Source organism: Passer domesticus, chromosome 18 (assembly GCF_036417665.1).
Source record: "Passer domesticus isolate bPasDom1 chromosome 18, bPasDom1.hap1, whole genome shotgun sequence".
Lineage (NCBI taxonomy): Eukaryota > Metazoa > Chordata > Aves > Passeriformes > Passeridae > Passer > Passer domesticus.
Window position 1 is genome coordinate 7,505,959 of NC_087491.1, and position 6,060 is coordinate 7,512,018.

Here is a 6,060-nt window from a genome sequence, read left to right on the forward strand (position 1 = left end):
CCAGGGGGCGGTAAAGGCACCGGCGCCGCGCTGCATCCTGGGAGATGTAGTCCGGCGGCTGTGAGGGGCCGCGGGGGCAGGGATCGGGATGGCACGGCACTGTGTCTGTGCCCAGAGACCTGGGAGCGGGGCTCGCTCCCAAAACTACAGCAGTTCAGGTTGCCGCGGGGCCGCGTCTGTGTGCGGCAGGTTGGCACACCTGCGTGGCGCAGCCGGTGTGGATGCGCAGCCCGGTGAGCCCGACCGTGAGCCCGTACCGCCGGCACGGTGCCACCACCCCTGTGGCATCCGCTGCCTGCAGCTGTGCAGCGTGCAGCGAGCAGGTGAGATGCGATCGGAGGGCCCACGGGGCTTGGTTGCTACACCTGCACTGTTTGATGCTCTCAGCCACACCCTTCAGTCGGCGCCACGGTTTGGTCACAGTGCCTGGGAACGGGCTGGGAGCGCTCTGTGGGAAGGCAGCACCCGTGAAACCATCAGAACACAAGAAACACTTGGGATTATTAAACTGGAGGTTTGCAAAAACGCTACCACTCTCTGAGCATCTAGCTAGAATAAGATGGCAGAGGTCAGGATGTTTTCTAAAGTCCCTTCCAACCCATTCTATAGAAGAGGCTAGAATAAGATGTTTTTTAAGGTTCTTTCCAACCCATTCTGTGATTCTCCTGCTTCATTCAAACACAGATGAAAAATGCATCCATTTCTGTTTATAGCTGTAAAACAGTGGATGTGTTGCCAGGCTTGTTTTAGAGAAATACAAACAGGTGCTTCATTTTTATGCACCCAGATTTTGTTATTAAAATGACTTGTCTGCAATGAAGAGGGAACAGCTTGGTTTTAGGTTTTTAGAAAGGGATGAGTTTTTAATAAGAATATAACATGAGGCCATATTTGATTTCAAAGTATAGCAATGAAAACAAGTGTTCAAAAAAGCATCTGATGGCTAGCAATGACTCAGAGGGATGGAGAATGTTGCATTTCAAACACCTCTCAGTTCGTGCTACCCAAGACTCCTATTCACAGCTCAGAGAGAGATGGGGGTGGAGGGGGAAAAGAAATAGAAAAAACTGCAACAGATTTTGAGCTGTCTGTTTTGTTTTAAACAGCATCTTTTTAGTTACAATAACTATAATGAATATTTCACAGATGTCCATCAAATTTAACCCATGCAAAAATACCTATATGGACACACAGAGAAACTGAGGCAACCATGGTGAGGGATGAATTTGCCCCATGCTCTAACACATCAGCAGTGTGCAGGTAAGAACACTGAAGGAAGGGAAGGGAGCTGCTCCATCTGTATGGGTAACACCATTGTAGGGCATACGTGGGCAGTTTTGGGGGCTGTCAATGCTATTTTTTCCTCTCAGCAAATTACCCAGTAAATCTGAAGAAATAAGCTTAAGAAATTCAATATGGACTGTGGACAAAAGCCTTTGAGCATCCTTGCAGCCATTTGGATAATTTATGTGGAAGGATTCTGGAAAAAAAAACTGCTATGGATAGCTGCTCTTTGTAAGAGGTCACCACAAAAAGAGCAGTGAAGAGTATCAAAGGCTCAAATAATGATGTCACCTTCCTCCCTGGATCAGAGCTGAAGCTCAGGGAACTTTAGACCATGAGGGTCTTTGAAGCTTTATTTGAGGAACCATAAGAAGAAAACCATACTTTTCCCAGAGCTCGTTGTAACTTCACCAACTGCAATACAGAGAAAGATTGCCCAGTTGCGTCACTGCAATCACCTCACACACTTTACCAGCACTACTAAAAACTCTCAGTGGCCCTGACCAGCCTCACCTGGGGCTTCCCCCCACATCTGTGGACCTGGGATGGTTATCAGTCCCTGCTGACCCACGAGAAGTGTTTATTTCTGGTTCAGTTGCAGCCTATGGAGTCTTTGGGTCTGGGTTTCACTCACAGGTTGGCTCCTTAGCTCTGTCCCCATGTACTCTGAGTAGGTATTTTGTTCTGGGTGAGTTGGCTCTAGAAATAATCATTCAGGTTATACCATTTTTTGGCAAAGCTAAAATGAAACTAATCCATTGGCTTTGAGAAATGTTTGTGAAAGACTATCGAAAATACAGTATATCAACAGCTGATGTTGAAGACTGAAAGGAAAAGTAGGATTTATGTTGCCAGTAAAGGAGCTCATACAGTACAAAGGCTCATGCATGACTTCTTTGCAGGTGTTCTTTCCTATGCTGTCTAGTTTCATTTTTCTGTGAAACTCATATTTAGTTCTTAGGAAACGTGGTCCTTTGGGGGGTTTGGCCTAATTGAAATCTTAAAGGGCAAAACTGGCCAGGAGGGATGAGGGGAGCTAATAGGGTGCCCTCCAGGTACACAAGAAAGGAATAAAGGGAATGATGGAATTGGTAAAACATGCAGAAATATTGGCGACCTTTACATGAATCAATATTACCGTAAAACAGAGATGCACAGAATCTGCTCCAGCTTCTTTGTCCTGCAGAGATATTTCTAAGCAAATGATCTCCCGTGTGTGCCTGCAGCGTCACCCTGAAGCACTCATTTGCAGTGTGAAGTCTGAACGCTTCTGCAGCCGCTCAGCCCAGAGTCTGACCTCGAGCATCCCAGGCAGCGAGGCTTGGATGTTCTGCAGCGTTACAAACCTGCACCTCCCGCTGATGAAAAAGAGAACTGCAGGCACTCGGAATCGCTCCTCGAGCCTTCCATTTTCTCTCCTGCCACAAACTGAGTTGCAAGGATGTTCTCAGCAAACGTACCTTTTGATTCTGTGATACCTGTGACTTACTCAGCAGCATGCAGCAGACAGAGCAAGAAAAACAAAAGGTATTTCAGTAACTGGAATAAATAGGAAAAATCTTTTTTTTTTTTTTTAACTTAGTAGAAAAACTGAAGATGTGAGCAAAGAAAAACAAGAGGGATGAAAGGTTTCCTCCCCCCTCCCTCTGGTGCTATAAATATTTCTGAATGTACTTTAACATGAATCCCTAAAAATGCATGTGGCCAAGCATATGTGTGTTTCTATGTATGGCTATCAACATAACCACAGTTGTGTATGCTGATTTTGTCACCTCATGCAAATAGGACTCCCAGTTTAGTTAGCATAATTAGAAATAGACATTTGAGAGCTGGATTCTGTCCTTCATTCCTTGCCCTTGCAAAAATAACATATCTAGTCCTCAGAGGAAAAAAAGAGGCAAAAATGTGGAATGCAATTAGCTTATGAATCTCTAAGTTACTTGCAAACTGTTTCTGCTGACTCCAGATAGTGTGAATGTTTAGAATATTTCACTGTGGGTCTTGAAGTGGATAATTCTGGTCTTTTGAGTTCCTAAAAATGGTTATAAACAGAGTAAGAATTTAAATTGAATGTTTAAAAGCAGAGGTTAAAAGTTCCAAAAAGAAAGTGGCCTAGTATTGTCATTGTCCTTACTAATACTACATGATACAGCTGATCAACAGTTAAAAATATTAACTAAAATTAGCCTCTTAAATTTCCATAACTATCTAAAGCTGCCTATAGAGATAGAAAATGCTTATGTATTTATTTTATAGGTACTTAAGTGCTACTACAGTAGCAATGGTACCATAGAAACATCATCCATCTTTTGTGGTATCAGTTGCTCAGAGAAAAAAAGTTGATTTCTAATGCTCCTATTAACTGCAAAAGCTATTTGAAAGAAAAGCAGCCTTTAATTTTTGAGTTTTCAAATAGAATGCTTTTCTTTGTAGAATAACAGTAAAATGCTTCATCATCTTCTGTGCTTAAGCTGAATTGGTGTGCAATCCCCCCAAAAGAGGTAAAAGAAGGTAAATCTGGTGTATAAGACACTAGGACAGTATTATTGTTAATATGACTCTCCAGAAGCCAGAGTATACATAAGGAAATAAAGAAGCTGAATGTTATACTCCATTAAGAATGGAATCTGCACAAGGATGTGAGTTTAAATTAATATTTTAAGAGCAACAAAGCTGAGTTCTCTGTGCTTTCTGCATCTAGTGAGATGTCATAAAATAGCTCCTGGTATGTATTTTACCTTGTGAGACTGAAAATCACTAACAGGAGCTGATTGACCATGTGGTAAAATGGATATAAAAACTATCTTTACCTCTTTGTGGGCCTGTCCTGCCCATCAAGAAATACCAGGAACAGGTTTCTAGAACTATATTACAAAGAATGAGGAAAAACATCCTTTAATTCACAGATCATTTTGGTTTGAAATGTTGTGTGAATCCAGTCATCCTCCAGATGAGAGAGACATGGAAAACCATGTAATTCCAGTAACTAATATCAGCTGTTAAGAGCATGTCTAGTGAAACTTGACCCATTCTCTCAATAGCTAGGCCCCCAAACCAGGAGAAGAAAGTACTTCAAAGCTCCATATGCTTTTTCTCCAAGAAGTTTGTGAGGCTTAAATACATGATGGTGAGAACTAGTTATATCCTGGTGAAACGGATGAGTAATCACACTATCCTTGCAGATTGCAGAGGAAATTGTGGGCACTGCAGTATGTTGATGCTGTCATAGGCACTGAGAAAACTTGGGTTTTCAAAAGTGATGTGGCTTCACCAAGGGTTGCATACCAAGTCTTTTTCAAAGCCAAAATTAAAACATAAAACTGCACTGTGCAGTCATATGCTGGAAATTAGAAATCTCTGGTTATCTGCATGCCTGATCCTGTCCCTGGAAAAAATTCATATAGCCCAGCAAAAACTTGGCTGTATAATACAACCCAGCTCCTGAATAAAAAGCATTCATATGCTCTGTCCTCTTATCTGCCAACAGATTTCATAACCCTGATCTAATCATACAGAGGTGTCGTGCAGGTTGCCTTATAGTCATGACCCAACAACTCCACTGACTGTAGTCTCTGCATTGCAGGATGCTTTCTGGGTCATTCTCTTACCTTGAACTTCTAAATCTTAATTTGTTTCATCACTCCCATTGCCAATGAGGCACTCCCAAGCCTAGGGGATGCATGGGTTGTTTTTGAGTGATAATGCTGTAGTCTGCATTGTGGCTCTTTTTAAGGTTCTGTGTATTCTCCCATTAACAGCTGTATTTGCCACTGCACACTGAGTAGTGAGTTGCTTAATTATTGAAAGGGAGATGTTCTTTGCAGGAAAAAGCAACTGTCAGTGGATGGGAGGTCAAGGTCTGTGTTCCAATGATCACTAGGCACTGACAGCACCTTTCAGCTGTCAGCCTGACACACTGGTTTGCTGCTTGTAGTGAAGGAAAGGATCCTAACCCAATTTTCTGCAGTTCCCTTATATCTCTGTATGACTTGCAAACTAAATGGTGTGATTACCTGAATCTGGAGCTTTCTCTTCTGCATTCAGTTAAACCCTCTCTGGTAGGTGTGATGTTCACATTTGGACATAAAGGCATGTCTGAAATCAGTCTCTGGGTTGGAGGCTGATGGACCAGCTCGTTTTAATTTGCTTCATATAGCCATAGTCCTGTCTTGTGTTGTGCAGGCACAGGACTAAATCCATGTCCAGATTTGTGTTCAAGGCAGTAGACCTGTGGACTATTTATAAATTCAAAAATGTTGTTTATTTAATGATTTGTATGTATGAGGGGAGCCTCTAGACTGTGTCAGAACATAAAATCTAAGAGTGAAGAAACATAGTCACTTGCATGTTTCATTAGTATGGCAGTTTGTAGATTTCCAAAGGTAACATACAAAGAATACTTACAAGAGCTTTAGTTGTAGAATTAAGAGCAGAGGACATCAATTTCAGATTTACATTTATCTATACAACCTGAATTCTGCCTTTCCCAGGTCTGGCTAATTTATGTAGGATTAACCCTCACCCCCACTGCTGCAAACCAGCCAGGCCAGCGGCTGCTCTAGCAGCAGCATCACAGGAGCAGAGGATGAACTATTAAAACTGATTTTTAAAAGACTCCATGCATGTTTTTTTTGCTCCGTGTGTGTGTGTTCCCTAGGATGACATTTAAGTTTTCATGCTTAACAGGAAAACATTTTCTCTGTGTGCAGACAGCCATAAAGGGCTGTGGACATGAACAGAGACCATCATTGATTAATATGGATGGGCATCTCCAAA

At 42.2% G+C, this 6,060-nt stretch overlaps 1 long non-coding RNA gene across 4 annotated transcripts; it reads left to right on the forward strand.

Moving 5' to 3' along the window:
* The first annotated feature begins 12 nt into the window (after nucleotides 1-12).
* LOC135282960 (uncharacterized) lies at nucleotides 13-4,236 on the forward strand. Of its 4 annotated transcripts, XR_010348928.1 has the most exons (3): nucleotides 332-568; nucleotides 1,147-1,260; nucleotides 1,371-4,236. It is a non-coding gene; the product is annotated as an uncharacterized LOC135282960 (long non-coding RNA). The 4 variants fall into 4 exon arrangements; XR_010348930.1 differs by lacking the exon at nucleotides 332-568 and adding an exon at nucleotides 13-323 and having other exon boundaries at nucleotides 1,147-4,236; XR_010348927.1 differs by having other exon boundaries at nucleotides 1,147-4,236.
* Nucleotides 4,237-6,060: the final 1,824 nt, after the last annotated feature.